Source organism: Liolophura sinensis, unplaced genomic scaffold, assembly GCF_032854445.1.
Source record: "Liolophura sinensis isolate JHLJ2023 unplaced genomic scaffold, CUHK_Ljap_v2 scaffold_238, whole genome shotgun sequence".
Lineage (NCBI taxonomy): Eukaryota > Metazoa > Mollusca > Polyplacophora > Chitonida > Chitonidae > Liolophura > Liolophura sinensis.
The window spans coordinates 20,656-33,480 of NW_027018177.1; the positions used below are offsets into that span (position 1 = coordinate 20,656).

General features: G+C 45.3%; 27 non-coding genes across 27 annotated transcripts; 9 read left to right on the forward strand and 18 right to left on the reverse strand.

The window, feature by feature from the left end:
• The first annotated feature begins 527 nt into the window (after positions 1–527).
• On the forward strand, positions 528–634 carry LOC135481577 (U6 spliceosomal RNA). The gene has a single exon (XR_010446082.1). It is a non-coding gene; the product is annotated as a U6 spliceosomal RNA (small nuclear RNA).
• A 244-nt stretch (positions 635–878) lies between these two features.
• On the reverse strand, positions 879–997 carry LOC135481633 (5S ribosomal RNA). Its single transcript, XR_010446137.1, has one exon. It is a non-coding gene; the product is annotated as a 5S ribosomal RNA (ribosomal RNA).
• Positions 998–1,280: 283 nt separating this feature from the next.
• On the reverse strand, positions 1,281–1,399 carry LOC135481634 (5S ribosomal RNA). The gene has a single exon (XR_010446138.1). It is a non-coding gene; the product is annotated as a 5S ribosomal RNA (ribosomal RNA).
• A 530-nt stretch (positions 1,400–1,929) lies between these two features.
• LOC135481578 (U6 spliceosomal RNA) lies at positions 1,930–2,036 on the forward strand. The gene has a single exon (XR_010446083.1). It is a non-coding gene; the product is annotated as a U6 spliceosomal RNA (small nuclear RNA).
• Positions 2,037–2,280: 244 nt separating this feature from the next.
• Positions 2,281–2,399, reverse strand: LOC135481635 (5S ribosomal RNA). Its single transcript, XR_010446139.1, has one exon. It is a non-coding gene; the product is annotated as a 5S ribosomal RNA (ribosomal RNA).
• Positions 2,400–2,682: 283 nt separating this feature from the next.
• On the reverse strand, positions 2,683–2,801 carry LOC135481637 (5S ribosomal RNA). The gene has a single exon (XR_010446141.1). It is a non-coding gene; the product is annotated as a 5S ribosomal RNA (ribosomal RNA).
• Positions 2,802–3,331: 530 nt separating this feature from the next.
• Positions 3,332–3,438, forward strand: LOC135481579 (U6 spliceosomal RNA). The gene has a single exon (XR_010446084.1). It is a non-coding gene; the product is annotated as a U6 spliceosomal RNA (small nuclear RNA).
• A 244-nt stretch (positions 3,439–3,682) lies between these two features.
• On the reverse strand, positions 3,683–3,801 carry LOC135481638 (5S ribosomal RNA). Its single transcript, XR_010446142.1, has one exon. It is a non-coding gene; the product is annotated as a 5S ribosomal RNA (ribosomal RNA).
• Positions 3,802–4,084: 283 nt separating this feature from the next.
• LOC135481639 (5S ribosomal RNA) lies at positions 4,085–4,203 on the reverse strand. Its single transcript, XR_010446143.1, has one exon. It is a non-coding gene; the product is annotated as a 5S ribosomal RNA (ribosomal RNA).
• Positions 4,204–4,733: 530 nt separating this feature from the next.
• LOC135481580 (U6 spliceosomal RNA) lies at positions 4,734–4,840 on the forward strand. The gene has a single exon (XR_010446085.1). It is a non-coding gene; the product is annotated as a U6 spliceosomal RNA (small nuclear RNA).
• Positions 4,841–5,084: 244 nt separating this feature from the next.
• LOC135481640 (5S ribosomal RNA) lies at positions 5,085–5,203 on the reverse strand. The gene has a single exon (XR_010446144.1). It is a non-coding gene; the product is annotated as a 5S ribosomal RNA (ribosomal RNA).
• Positions 5,204–5,487: 284 nt separating this feature from the next.
• LOC135481641 (5S ribosomal RNA) lies at positions 5,488–5,606 on the reverse strand. Its single transcript, XR_010446145.1, has one exon. It is a non-coding gene; the product is annotated as a 5S ribosomal RNA (ribosomal RNA).
• A 530-nt stretch (positions 5,607–6,136) lies between these two features.
• Positions 6,137–6,243, forward strand: LOC135481581 (U6 spliceosomal RNA). The gene has a single exon (XR_010446086.1). It is a non-coding gene; the product is annotated as a U6 spliceosomal RNA (small nuclear RNA).
• Positions 6,244–6,487: 244 nt separating this feature from the next.
• On the reverse strand, positions 6,488–6,606 carry LOC135481642 (5S ribosomal RNA). The gene has a single exon (XR_010446147.1). It is a non-coding gene; the product is annotated as a 5S ribosomal RNA (ribosomal RNA).
• A 284-nt stretch (positions 6,607–6,890) lies between these two features.
• On the reverse strand, positions 6,891–7,009 carry LOC135481643 (5S ribosomal RNA). The gene has a single exon (XR_010446148.1). It is a non-coding gene; the product is annotated as a 5S ribosomal RNA (ribosomal RNA).
• Positions 7,010–7,539: 530 nt separating this feature from the next.
• Positions 7,540–7,646, forward strand: LOC135481582 (U6 spliceosomal RNA). The gene has a single exon (XR_010446087.1). It is a non-coding gene; the product is annotated as a U6 spliceosomal RNA (small nuclear RNA).
• A 244-nt stretch (positions 7,647–7,890) lies between these two features.
• Positions 7,891–8,009, reverse strand: LOC135481644 (5S ribosomal RNA). The gene has a single exon (XR_010446149.1). It is a non-coding gene; the product is annotated as a 5S ribosomal RNA (ribosomal RNA).
• Positions 8,010–8,293: 284 nt separating this feature from the next.
• Positions 8,294–8,412, reverse strand: LOC135481645 (5S ribosomal RNA). Its single transcript, XR_010446150.1, has one exon. It is a non-coding gene; the product is annotated as a 5S ribosomal RNA (ribosomal RNA).
• Positions 8,413–8,942: 530 nt separating this feature from the next.
• Positions 8,943–9,049, forward strand: LOC135481583 (U6 spliceosomal RNA). Its single transcript, XR_010446088.1, has one exon. It is a non-coding gene; the product is annotated as a U6 spliceosomal RNA (small nuclear RNA).
• A 244-nt stretch (positions 9,050–9,293) lies between these two features.
• Positions 9,294–9,412, reverse strand: LOC135481646 (5S ribosomal RNA). Its single transcript, XR_010446151.1, has one exon. It is a non-coding gene; the product is annotated as a 5S ribosomal RNA (ribosomal RNA).
• A 283-nt stretch (positions 9,413–9,695) lies between these two features.
• LOC135481648 (5S ribosomal RNA) lies at positions 9,696–9,814 on the reverse strand. Its single transcript, XR_010446154.1, has one exon. It is a non-coding gene; the product is annotated as a 5S ribosomal RNA (ribosomal RNA).
• Positions 9,815–10,344: 530 nt separating this feature from the next.
• LOC135481584 (U6 spliceosomal RNA) lies at positions 10,345–10,451 on the forward strand. The gene has a single exon (XR_010446089.1). It is a non-coding gene; the product is annotated as a U6 spliceosomal RNA (small nuclear RNA).
• A 244-nt stretch (positions 10,452–10,695) lies between these two features.
• LOC135481649 (5S ribosomal RNA) lies at positions 10,696–10,814 on the reverse strand. The gene has a single exon (XR_010446155.1). It is a non-coding gene; the product is annotated as a 5S ribosomal RNA (ribosomal RNA).
• Positions 10,815–11,097: 283 nt separating this feature from the next.
• LOC135481650 (5S ribosomal RNA) lies at positions 11,098–11,216 on the reverse strand. The gene has a single exon (XR_010446156.1). It is a non-coding gene; the product is annotated as a 5S ribosomal RNA (ribosomal RNA).
• Positions 11,217–11,746: 530 nt separating this feature from the next.
• Positions 11,747–11,853, forward strand: LOC135481586 (U6 spliceosomal RNA). Its single transcript, XR_010446091.1, has one exon. It is a non-coding gene; the product is annotated as a U6 spliceosomal RNA (small nuclear RNA).
• Positions 11,854–12,097: 244 nt separating this feature from the next.
• Positions 12,098–12,216, reverse strand: LOC135481651 (5S ribosomal RNA). Its single transcript, XR_010446157.1, has one exon. It is a non-coding gene; the product is annotated as a 5S ribosomal RNA (ribosomal RNA).
• Positions 12,217–12,499: 283 nt separating this feature from the next.
• LOC135481652 (5S ribosomal RNA) lies at positions 12,500–12,618 on the reverse strand. Its single transcript, XR_010446159.1, has one exon. It is a non-coding gene; the product is annotated as a 5S ribosomal RNA (ribosomal RNA).
• Positions 12,619–12,825: the final 207 nt, after the last annotated feature.

Below are 12,825 nucleotides of genomic sequence, written 5' to 3' on the forward strand. Positions count from 1 at the left end.
TGTTGGGGTAAAACTTTGCGATATATTGGTGGTGAAATAAAATGCATGGAATATCAGAACAAGTGCACCAAACAGTGAAGAGGCTGGATGGCCGTTTGAACGAAGACAACAAACTCCCTGTCATCCCACGTCTGTCTTGGCTTAGATGGACCATACAAGTCACACTAGGGGCGATAACTCATATCCACATTTCCCCACCCGCCAGTGTACATAGCGTGTGGCTGCGTGTGTGTGTCCGCATTGGGAGCATCGTCCCAACCCCTGTTCCATGTCAACCACTATACTTGTACTTCATTTTCTTTGCACCTAACTTTTGTTGGCAAAATATCATTTTAGTATGAGAAATAAACGAAAATCCACAGGCTGTGAGCGCACCCATTTAGACAGCGTCGACTGAAAAAACCACGATTAAATGCGTTGGTTCTACGTTTTGGGCTACACGTTTATATGCAAATATCAAGAGCCCATCGTGCGGCAAAGGTGCACGTCGGCCTTGTATAAAGTAAGACGGCATGGCTGCTGCTCTCGTACTTGCTTCGGCAGTACATATACTAAAATTGGAACGATACAGAGAAGATTAGCATGGCCCCTGCGCAAGGATGACACGCAAATTCGTGAAGCGTTCCATATTTTTCTTTTCTTTTCTCTTAAGCCCCAGTCTCTCCCCCACACAACCAGCGCTTGTAACAGACTTTTGTTCTCCCAGCGTTTTTAAAAGATCGTCTGCCTGTCCTGGAGCAGAAAAACAAAAAAGCAAGAATTCGGATTCATATCGTTGGTTCAATTCAGTTTATCCTTATTTATCTGGGTACATACATCTTGGTATTAATGAAGAAAAAGAGAGAGAGAGAAAAAAACAAAAAAAAAAAGAGGTTGCTAGCCTACAGCACCCGGTGTTCCCAGGCGGTCACCCATCCAAGTACTAACCGGGCTCGACGTTGCTTAACTTCGGTGTTCGGACGAGAACCGGTGTTTTCAACGTGATATGGCCGTAGGCACTGGTTGGGGTAAAACTTTGCTATATATTGGTGGTGAAATAAAATGCATGGAATATCAGAACAAGTGCACCAAACAGTGAAGAGGCTGGATGGCCGTTTGAACGAAGACAACAAACTCCCTGCCATCCCACGTCTGTCTTGGCTTAGATGGCTCATACAAGTCACGCTAGGGGCGATAACTCATATCCACATTTCCCCACCCACCATGGGTACATACATCTTGGTATTAATGAAGAAAAAGAGAGAGAGAGAAAAAAACAAAAAAAAAAAAAAGAGGTTGCTAGCCTACAGCACCCGGTGTTCCCAGGCGGTCACCCATCCAAGTACTAACCGGGCTCGACGTTGCTTAACTTCGGTGTTCGGACGAGAACCGGTGTTTTCAACGTGATATGGCCGTAGGCTCTTGTTGGGGTAAAACTTTGCGATATATTGGTGGTGAAATAAAATGCATGGAATATCAGAACAAGTGCACCAAACAGTGAAGAGGCTGGATGGCCGTTTGAACGAAGACAACAAACTCCCTGTCATCCCACGTCTGTCTTGGCTTAGATGGACCATACAAGTCACACTAGGGGCGATAACTCATATCCACATTTCCCCACCCGCCAGTGTACATAGCGTGTGGCTGCGTGTGTGTGTCCGCATTGGGAGCATCGTCCCAACCCCTGTTCCATGTCAACCACTATACTTGTACTTCATTTTCTTTGCACCTAACTTTTGTTGGCAAAATATCATTTTAGTATGAGAAATAAACGAAAATCCACAGGCTGTGAGCGCACCCATTTAGACAGCGTCGACTGAAAAAACCACGATTAAATGCGTTGGTTCTACGTTTTGGGCTACACGTTTATATGCAAATATCAAGAGCCCATCGTGCGGCAAAGGTGCACGTCGGCCTTGTATAAAGTAAGACGGCATGGCTGCTGCTCTCGTACTTGCTTCGGCAGTACATATACTAAAATTGGAACGATACAGAGAAGATTAGCATGGCCCCTGCGCAAGGATGACACGCAAATTCGTGAAGCGTTCCATATTTTTCTTTTCTTTTCTCTTAAGCCCCAGTCTCTCCCCCACACAACCAGCGCTTGTAACAGACTTTTGTTCTCCCAGCGTTTTTAAAAGATCGTCTGCCTGTCCTGGAGCAGAAAAACAAAAAAGCAAGAATTCGGATTCATATCGTTGGTTCAATTCAGTTTATCCTTATTTATCTGGGTACATACATCTTGGTATTAATGAAGAAAAAGAGAGAGAGAGAAAAAAACAAAAAAAAAAAGAGGTTGCTAGCCTACAGCACCCGGTGTTCCCAGGCGGTCACCCATCCAAGTACTAACCGGGCTCGACGTTGCTTAACTTCGGTGTTCGGACGAGAACCGGTGTTTTCAACGTGATATGGCCGTAGGCACTGGTTGGGGTAAAACTTTGCTATATATTGGTGGTGAAATAAAATGCATGGAATATCAGAACAAGTGCACCAAACAGTGAAGAGGCTGGATGGCCGTTTGAACGAAGACAACAAACTCCCTGCCATCCCACGTCTGTCTTGGCTTAGATGGCTCATACAAGTCACGCTAGGGGCGATAACTCATATCCACATTTCCCCACCCACCATGGGTACATACATCTTGGTATTAATGAAGAAAAAGAGAGAGAGAGAAAAAAACAAAAAAAAAAAAAAGAGGTTGCTAGCCTACAGCACCCGGTGTTCCCAGGCGGTCACCCATCCAAGTACTAACCGGGCTCGACGTTGCTTAACTTCGGTGTTCGGACGAGAACCGGTGTTTTCAACGTGATATGGCCGTAGGCTCTTGTTGGGGTAAAACTTTGCGATATATTGGTGGTGAAATAAAATGCATGGAATATCAGAACAAGTGCACCAAACAGTGAAGAGGCTGGATGGCCGTTTGAACGAAGACAACAAACTCCCTGTCATCCCACGTCTGTCTTGGCTTAGATGGACCATACAAGTCACACTAGGGGCGATAACTCATATCCACATTTCCCCACCCGCCAGTGTACATAGCGTGTGGCTGCGTGTGTGTGTCCGCATTGGGAGCATCGTCCCAACCCCTGTTCCATGTCAACCACTATACTTGTACTTCATTTTCTTTGCACCTAACTTTTGTTGGCAAAATATCATTTTAGTATGAGAAATAAACGAAAATCCACAGGCTGTGAGCGCACCCATTTAGACAGCGTCGACTGAAAAAACCACGATTAAATGCGTTGGTTCTACGTTTTGGGCTACACGTTTATATGCAAATATCAAGAGCCCATCGTGCGGCAAAGGTGCACGTCGGCCTTGTATAAAGTAAGACGGCATGGCTGCTGCTCTCGTACTTGCTTCGGCAGTACATATACTAAAATTGGAACGATACAGAGAAGATTAGCATGGCCCCTGCGCAAGGATGACACGCAAATTCGTGAAGCGTTCCATATTTTTCTTTTCTTTTCTCTTAAGCCCCAGTCTCTCCCCCACACAACCAGCGCTTGTAACAGACTTTTGTTCTCCCAGCGTTTTTAAAAGATCGTCTGCCTGTCCTGGAGCAGAAAAACAAAAAAGCAAGAATTCGGATTCATATCGTTGGTTCAATTCAGTTTATCCTTATTTATCTGGGTACATACATCTTGGTATTAATGAAGAAAAAGAGAGAGAGAGAAAAAAACAAAAAAAAAAAGAGGTTGCTAGCCTACAGCACCCGGTGTTCCCAGGCGGTCACCCATCCAAGTACTAACCGGGCTCGACGTTGCTTAACTTCGGTGTTCGGACGAGAACCGGTGTTTTCAACGTGATATGGCCGTAGGCACTGGTTGGGGTAAAACTTTGCTATATATTGGTGGTGAAATAAAATGCATGGAATATCAGAACAAGTGCACCAAACAGTGAAGAGGCTGGATGGCCGTTTGAACGAAGACAACAAACTCCCTGCCATCCCACGTCTGTCTTGGCTTAGATGGCTCATACAAGTCACGCTAGGGGCGATAACTCATATCCACATTTCCCCACCCACCATGGGTACATACATCTTGGTATTAATGAAGAAAAAGAGAGAGAGAGAAAAAAACAAAAAAAAAAAAAAGAGGTTGCTAGCCTACAGCACCCGGTGTTCCCAGGCGGTCACCCATCCAAGTACTAACCGGGCTCGACGTTGCTTAACTTCGGTGTTCGGACGAGAACCGGTGTTTTCAACGTGATATGGCCGTAGGCTCTTGTTGGGGTAAAACTTTGCGATATATTGGTGGTGAAATAAAATGCATGGAATATCAGAACAAGTGCACCAAACAGTGAAGAGGCTGGATGGCCGTTTGAACGAAGACAACAAACTCCCTGTCATCCCACGTCTGTCTTGGCTTAGATGGACCATACAAGTCACACTAGGGGCGATAACTCATATCCACATTTCCCCACCCGCCAGTGTACATAGCGTGTGGCTGCGTGTGTGTGTCCGCATTGGGAGCATCGTCCCAACCCCTGTTCCATGTCAACCACTATACTTGTACTTCATTTTCTTTGCACCTAACTTTTGTTGGCAAAATATCATTTTAGTATGAGAAATAAACGAAAATCCACAGGCTGTGAGCGCACCCATTTAGACAGCGTCGACTGAAAAAACCACGATTAAATGCGTTGGTTCTACGTTTTGGGCTACACGTTTATATGCAAATATCAAGAGCCCATCGTGCGGCAAAGGTGCACGTCGGCCTTGTATAAAGTAAGACGGCATGGCTGCTGCTCTCGTACTTGCTTCGGCAGTACATATACTAAAATTGGAACGATACAGAGAAGATTAGCATGGCCCCTGCGCAAGGATGACACGCAAATTCGTGAAGCGTTCCATATTTTTCTTTTCTTTTCTCTTAAGCCCCAGTCTCTCCCCCACACAACCAGCGCTTGTAACAGACTTTTGTTCTCCCAGCGTTTTTAAAAGATCGTCTGCCTGTCCTGGAGCAGAAAAACAAAAAAGCAAGAATTCGGATTCATATCGTTGGTTCAATTCAGTTTATCCTTATTTATCTGGGTACATACATCTTGGTATTAATGAAGAAAAAGAGAGAGAGAGAAAAAAACAAAAAAAAAAAGAGGTTGCTAGCCTACAGCACCCGGTGTTCCCAGGCGGTCACCCATCCAAGTACTAACCGGGCTCGACGTTGCTTAACTTCGGTGTTCGGACGAGAACCGGTGTTTTCAACGTGATATGGCCGTAGGCACTGGTTGGGGTAAAACTTTGCTATATATTGGTGGTGAAATAAAATGCATGGAATATCAGAACAAGTGCACCAAACAGTGAAGAGGCTGGATGGCCGTTTGAACGAAGACAACAAACTCCCTGCCATCCCACGTCTGTCTTGGCTTAGATGGCTCATACAAGTCACGCTAGGGGCGATAACTCATATCCACATTTCCCCACCCACCATGGGTACATACATCTTGGTATTAATGAAGAAAAAGAGAGAGAGAGAAAAAAACAAAAAAAAAAAAAAAGAGGTTGCTAGCCTACAGCACCCGGTGTTCCCAGGCGGTCACCCATCCAAGTACTAACCGGGCTCGACGTTGCTTAACTTCGGTGTTCGGACGAGAACCGGTGTTTTCAACGTGATATGGCCGTAGGCTCTTGTTGGGGTAAAACTTTGCGATATATTGGTGGTGAAATAAAATGCATGGAATATCAGAACAAGTGCACCAAACAGTGAAGAGGCTGGATGGCCGTTTGAACGAAGACAACAAACTCCCTGTCATCCCACGTCTGTCTTGGCTTAGATGGACCATACAAGTCACACTAGGGGCGATAACTCATATCCACATTTCCCCACCCGCCAGTGTACATAGCGTGTGGCTGCGTGTGTGTGTCCGCATTGGGAGCATCGTCCCAACCCCTGTTCCATGTCAACCACTATACTTGTACTTCATTTTCTTTGCACCTAAATTTTGTTGGCAAAATATCATTTTAGTATGAGAAATAAACGAAAATCCACAGGCTGTGAGCGCACCCATTTAGACAGCGTCCACTGAAAAAACCACGATTAAATGCGTTGGTTCTACGTTTTGGGCTACACGTTTATATGCAAATATCAAGAGCCCATCGTGCGGCAAAGGTGCACGTCGGCCATGTATAAAGTAAGACGGCATGGCTGCTGCTCTCGTACTTGCTTCGGCAGTACATATACTAAAATTGGAACGATACAGAGAAGATTAGCATGGCCCCTGCGCAAGGATGACACGCAAATTCGTGAAGCGTTCCATATTTTTCTTTTCTTTTCTCTTAAGCCCCAGTCTCTCCCCCACACAACCAGCGCTTGTAACAGACTTTTGTTCTCCCAGCGTTTTTAAAAGATCGTCTGCCTGTCCTGGAGCAGAAAAACAAAAAAGCAAGAATTCGGATTCATATCGTTGGTTCAATTCAGTTTATCCTTATTTATCTGGGTACATACATCTTGGTATTAATGAAGAAAAAGAGAGAGAGAGAAAAAAACAAAAAAAAAAAGAGGTTGCTAGCCTACAGCACCCGGTGTTCCCAGGCGGTCACCCATCCAAGTACTAACCGGGCTCGACGTTGCTTAACTTCGGTGTTCGGACGAGAACCGGTGTTTTCAACGTGATATGGCCGTAGGCACTGGTTGGGGTAAAACTTTGCTATATATTGGTGGTGAAATAAAATGCATGGAATATCAGAACAAGTGCACCAAACAGTGAAGAGGCTGGATGGCCGTTTGAACGAAGACAACAAACTCCCTGCCATCCCACGTCTGTCTTGGCTTAGATGGCTCATACAAGTCACGCTAGGGGCGATAACTCATATCCACATTTCCCCACCCACCATGGGTACATACATCTTGGTATTAATGAAGAAAAAGAGAGAGAGAGAAAAAAACAAAAAAAAAAAAAAAGAGGTTGCTAGCCTACAGCACCCGGTGTTCCCAGGCGGTCACCCATCCAAGTACTAACCGGGCTCGACGTTGCTTAACTTCGGTGTTCGGACGAGAACCGGTGTTTTCAACGTGATATGGCCGTAGGCTCTTGTTGGGGTAAAACTTTGCGATATATTGGTGGTGAAATAAAATGCATGGAATATCAGAACAAGTGCACCAAACAGTGAAGAGGCTGGATGGCCGTTTGAACGAAGACAACAAACTCCCTGTCATCCCACGTCTGTCTTGGCTTAGATGGACCATACAAGTCACACTAGGGGCGATAACTCATATCCACATTTCCCCACCCGCCAGTGTACATAGCGTGTGGCTGCGTGTGTGTGTCCGCATTGGGAGCATCGTCCCAACCCCTGTTCCATGTCAACCACTATACTTGTACTTCATTTTCTTTGCACCTAAATTTTGTTGGCAAAATATCATTTTAGTATGAGAAATAAACGAAAATCCACAGGCTGTGAGCGCACCCATTTAGACAGCGTCGACTGAAAAAACCACGATTAAATGCGTTGGTTCTACGTTTTGGGCTACACGTTTATATGCAAATATCAAGAGCCCATCGTGCGGCAAAGGTGCACGTCGGCCATGTATAAAGTAAGACGGCATGGCTGCTGCTCTCGTACTTGCTTCGGCAGTACATATACTAAAATTGGAACGATACAGAGAAGATTAGCATGGCCCCTGCGCAAGGATGACACGCAAATTCGTGAAGCGTTCCATATTTTTCTTTTCTTTTCTCTTAAGCCCCAGTCTCTCCCCCACACAACCAGCGCTTGTAACAGACTTTTGTTCTCCCAGCGTTTTTAAAAGATCGTCTGCCTGTCCTGGAGCAGAAAAACAAAAAAGCAAGAATTCGGATTCATATCGTTGGTTCAATTCAGTTTATCCTTATTTATCTGGGTACATACATCTTGGTATTAATGAAGAAAAAGAGAGAGAGAGAAAAAAACAAAAAAAAAAAGAGGTTGCTAGCCTACAGCACCCGGTGTTCCCAGGCGGTCACCCATCCAAGTACTAACCGGGCTCGACGTTGCTTAACTTCGGTGTTCGGACGAGAACCGGTGTTTTCAACGTGATATGGCCGTAGGCACTGGTTGGGGTAAAACTTTGCTATATATTGGTGGTGAAATAAAATGCATGGAATATCAGAACAAGTGCACCAAACAGTGAAGAGGCTGGATGGCCGTTTGAACGAAGACAACAAACTCCCTGCCATCCCACGTCTGTCTTGGCTTAGATGGCTCATACAAGTCACGCTAGGGGCGATAACTCATATCCACATTTCCCCACCCACCATGGGTACATACATCTTGGTATTAATGAAGAAAAAGAGAGAGAGAGAAAAAAACAAAAAAAAAAAAAAAGAGGTTGCTAGCCTACAGCACCCGGTGTTCCCAGGCGGTCACCCATCCAAGTACTAACCGGGCTCGACGTTGCTTAACTTCGGTGTTCGGACGAGAACCGGTGTTTTCAACGTGATATGGCCGTAGGCTCTTGTTGGGGTAAAACTTTGCGATATATTGGTGGTGAAATAAAATGCATGGAATATCAGAACAAGTGCACCAAACAGTGAAGAGGCTGGATGGCCGTTTGAACGAAGACAACAAACTCCCTGTCATCCCACGTCTGTCTTGGCTTAGATGGACCATACAAGTCACACTAGGGGCGATAACTCATATCCACATTTCCCCACCCGCCAGTGTACATAGCGTGTGGCTGCGTGTGTGTGTCCGCATTGGGAGCATCGTCCCAACCCCTGTTCCATGTCAACCACTATACTTGTACTTCATTTTCTTTGCACCTAACTTTTGTTGGCAAAATATCATTTTAGTATGAGAAATAAACGAAAATCCACAGGCTGTGAGCGCACCCATTTAGACAGCGTCGACTGAAAAAACCACGATTAAATGCGTTGGTTCTACGTTTTGGGCTACACGTTTATATGCAAATATCAAGAGCCCATCGTGCGGCAAAGGTGCACGTCGGCCTTGTATAAAGTAAGACGGCATGGCTGCTGCTCTCGTACTTGCTTCGGCAGTACATATACTAAAATTGGAACGATACAGAGAAGATTAGCATGGCCCCTGCGCAAGGATGACACGCAAATTCGTGAAGCGTTCCATATTTTTCTTTTCTTTTCTCTTAAGCCCCAGTCTCTCCCCCACACAACCAGCGCTTGTAACAGACTTTTGTTCTCCCAGCGTTTTTAAAAGATCGTCTGCCTGTCCTGGAGCAGAAAAACAAAAAAGCAAGAATTCGGATTCATATCGTTGGTTCAATTCAGTTTATCCTTATTTATCTGGGTACATACATCTTGGTATTAATGAAGAAAAAGAGAGAGAGAGAAAAAAACAAAAAAAAAAAGAGGTTGCTAGCCTACAGCACCCGGTGTTCCCAGGCGGTCACCCATCCAAGTACTAACCGGGCTCGACGTTGCTTAACTTCGGTGTTCGGACGAGAACCGGTGTTTTCAACGTGATATGGCCGTAGGCACTGGTTGGGGTAAAACTTTGCTATATATTGGTGGTGAAATAAAATGCATGGAATATCAGAACAAGTGCACCAAACAGTGAAGAGGCTGGATGGCCGTTTGAACGAAGACAACAAACTCCCTGCCATCCCACGTCTGTCTTGGCTTAGATGGCTCATACAAGTCACGCTAGGGGCGATAACTCATATCCACATTTCCCCACCCACCATGGGTACATACATCTTGGTATTAATGAAGAAAAAGAGAGAGAGAGAAAAAAACAAAAAAAAAAAAAAGAGGTTGCTAGCCTACAGCACCCGGTGTTCCCAGGCGGTCACCCATCCAAGTACTAACCGGGCTCGACGTTGCTTAACTTCGGTGTTCGGACGAGAACCGGTGTTTTCAACGTGATATGGCCGTAGGCTCTTGTTGGGGTAAAACTTTGCGATATATTGGTGGTGAAATAAAATGCATGGAATATCAGAACAAGTGCACCAAACAGTGAAGAGGCTGGATGGCCGTTTGAACGAAGACAACAAACTCCCTGTCATCCCACGTCTGTCTTGGCTTAGATGGACCATACAAGTCACACTAGGGGCGATAACTCATATCCACATTTCCCCACCCGCCAGTGTACATAGCGTGTGGCTGCGTGTGTGTGTCCGCATTGGGAGCATCGTCCCAACCCCTGTTCCATGTCAACCACTATACTTGTACTTCATTTTCTTTGCACCTAACTTTTGTTGGCAAAATATCATTTTAGTATGAGAAATAAACGAAAATCCACAGGCTGTGAGCGCACCCATTTAGACAGCGTCGACTGAAAAAACCACGATTAAATGCGTTGGTTCTACGTTTTGGGCTACACGTTTATATGCAAATATCAAGAGCCCATCGTGCGGCAAAGGTGCACGTCGGCCTTGTATAAAGTAAGACGGCATGGCTGCTGCTCTCGTACTTGCTTCGGCAGTACATATACTAAAATTGGAACGATACAGAGAAGATTAGCATGGCCCCTGCGCAAGGATGACACGCAAATTCGTGAAGCGTTCCATATTTTTCTTTTCTTTTCTCTTAAGCCCCAGTCTCTCCCCCACACAACCAGCGCTTGTAACAGACTTTTGTTCTCCCAGCGTTTTTAAAAGATCGTCTGCCTGTCCTGGAGCAGAAAAACAAAAAAGCAAGAATTCGGATTCATATCGTTGGTTCAATTCAGTTTATCCTTATTTATCTGGGTACATACATCTTGGTATTAATGAAGAAAAAGAGAGAGAGAGAAAAAAACAAAAAAAAAAAGAGGTTGCTAGCCTACAGCACCCGGTGTTCCCAGGCGGTCACCCATCCAAGTACTAACCGGGCTCGACGTTGCTTAACTTCGGTGTTCGGACGAGAACCGGTGTTTTCAACGTGATATGGCCGTAGGCACTGGTTGGGGTAAAACTTTGCTATATATTGGTGGTGAAATAAAATGCATGGAATATCAGAACAAGTGCACCAAACAGTGAAGAGGCTGGATGGCCGTTTGAACGAAGACAACAAACTCCCTGCCATCCCACGTCTGTCTTGGCTTAGATGGCTCATACAAGTCACGCTAGGGGCGATAACTCATATCCACATTTCCCCACCCACCATGGGTACATACATCTTGGTATTAATGAAGAAAAAGAGAGAGAGAGAAAAAAACAAAAAAAAAAAAAAGAGGTTGCTAGCCTACAGCACCCGGTGTTCCCAGGCGGTCACCCATCCAAGTACTAACCGGGCTCGACGTTGCTTAACTTCGGTGTTCGGACGAGAACCGGTGTTTTCAACGTGATATGGCCGTAGGCTCTTGTTGGGGTAAAACTTTGCGATATATTGGTGGTGAAATAAAATGCATGGAATATCAGAACAAGTGCACCAAACAGTGAAGAGGCTGGATGGCCGTTTGAACGAAGACAACAAACTCCCTGTCATCCCACGTCTGTCTTGGCTTAGATGGACCATACAAGTCACACTAGGGGCGATAACTCATATCCACATTTCCCCACCCGCCAGTGTACATAGCGTGTGGCTGCGTGTGTGTGTCCGCATTGGGAGCATCGTCCCAACCCCTGTTCCATGTCAACCACTATACTTGTACTTCATTTTCTTTGCACCTAACTTTTGTTGGCAAAATATCATTTTAGTATGAGAAATAAACGAAAATCCACAGGCTGTGAGCGCACCCATTTAGACAGCGTCGACTGAAAAAACCACGATTAAATGCGTTGGTTCTACGTTTTGGGCTACACGTTTATATGCAAATATCAAGAGCCCATCGTGCGGCAAAGGTGCACGTCGGCCTTGTATAAAGTAAGACGGCATGGCTGCTGCTCTCGTACTTGCTTCGGCAGTACATATACTAAAATTGGAACGATACAGAGAAGATTAGCATGGCCCCTGCGCAAGGATGACACGCAAATTCGTGAAGCGTTCCATATTTTTCTTTTCTTTTCTCTTAAGCCCCAGTCTCTCCCCCACACAACCAGCGCTTGTAACAGACTTTTGTTCTCCCAGCGTTTTTAAAAGATCGTCTGCCTGTCCTGGAGCAGAAAAACAAAAAAGCAAGAATTCGGATTCATATCGTTGGTTCAATTCAGTTTATCCTTATTTATCTGGGTACATACATCTTGGTATTAATGAAGAAAAAGAGAGAGAGAGAAAAAAACAAAAAAAAAAAGAGGTTGCTAGCCTACAGCACCCGGTGTTCCCAGGCGGTCACCCATCCAAGTACTAACCGGGCTCGACGTTGCTTAACTTCGGTGTTCGGACGAGAACCGGTGTTTTCAACGTGATATGGCCGTAGGCACTGGTTGGGGTAAAACTTTGCTATATATTGGTGGTGAAATAAAATGCATGGAATATCAGAACAAGTGCACCAAACAGTGAAGAGGCTGGATGGCCGTTTGAACGAAGACAACAAACTCCCTGCCATCCCACGTCTGTCTTGGCTTAGATGGCTCATACAAGTCACGCTAGGGGCGATAACTCATATCCACATTTCCCCACCCACCATGGGTACATACATCTTGGTATTAATGAAGAAAAAGAGAGAGAGAGAAAAAAACAAAAAAAAAAAAAAGAGGTTGCTAGCCTACAGCACCCGGTGTTCCCAGGCGGTCACCCATCCAAGTACTAACCGGGCTCGACGTTGCTTAACTTCGGTGTTCGGACGAGAACCGGTGTTTTCAACGTGATATGGCCGTAGGCTCTTGTTGGGGTAAAACTTTGCGATATATTGGTGGTGAAATAAAATGCATGGAATATCAGAACAAGTGCACCAAACAGTGAAGAGGCTGGATGGCCGTTTGAACGAAGACAACAAACTCCCTGTCATCCCACGTCTGTCTTGGCTTAGATGGACCATACAAGTCACACTAGGGGCGATAACTCATATCCACATTTCCCCACCCGCCA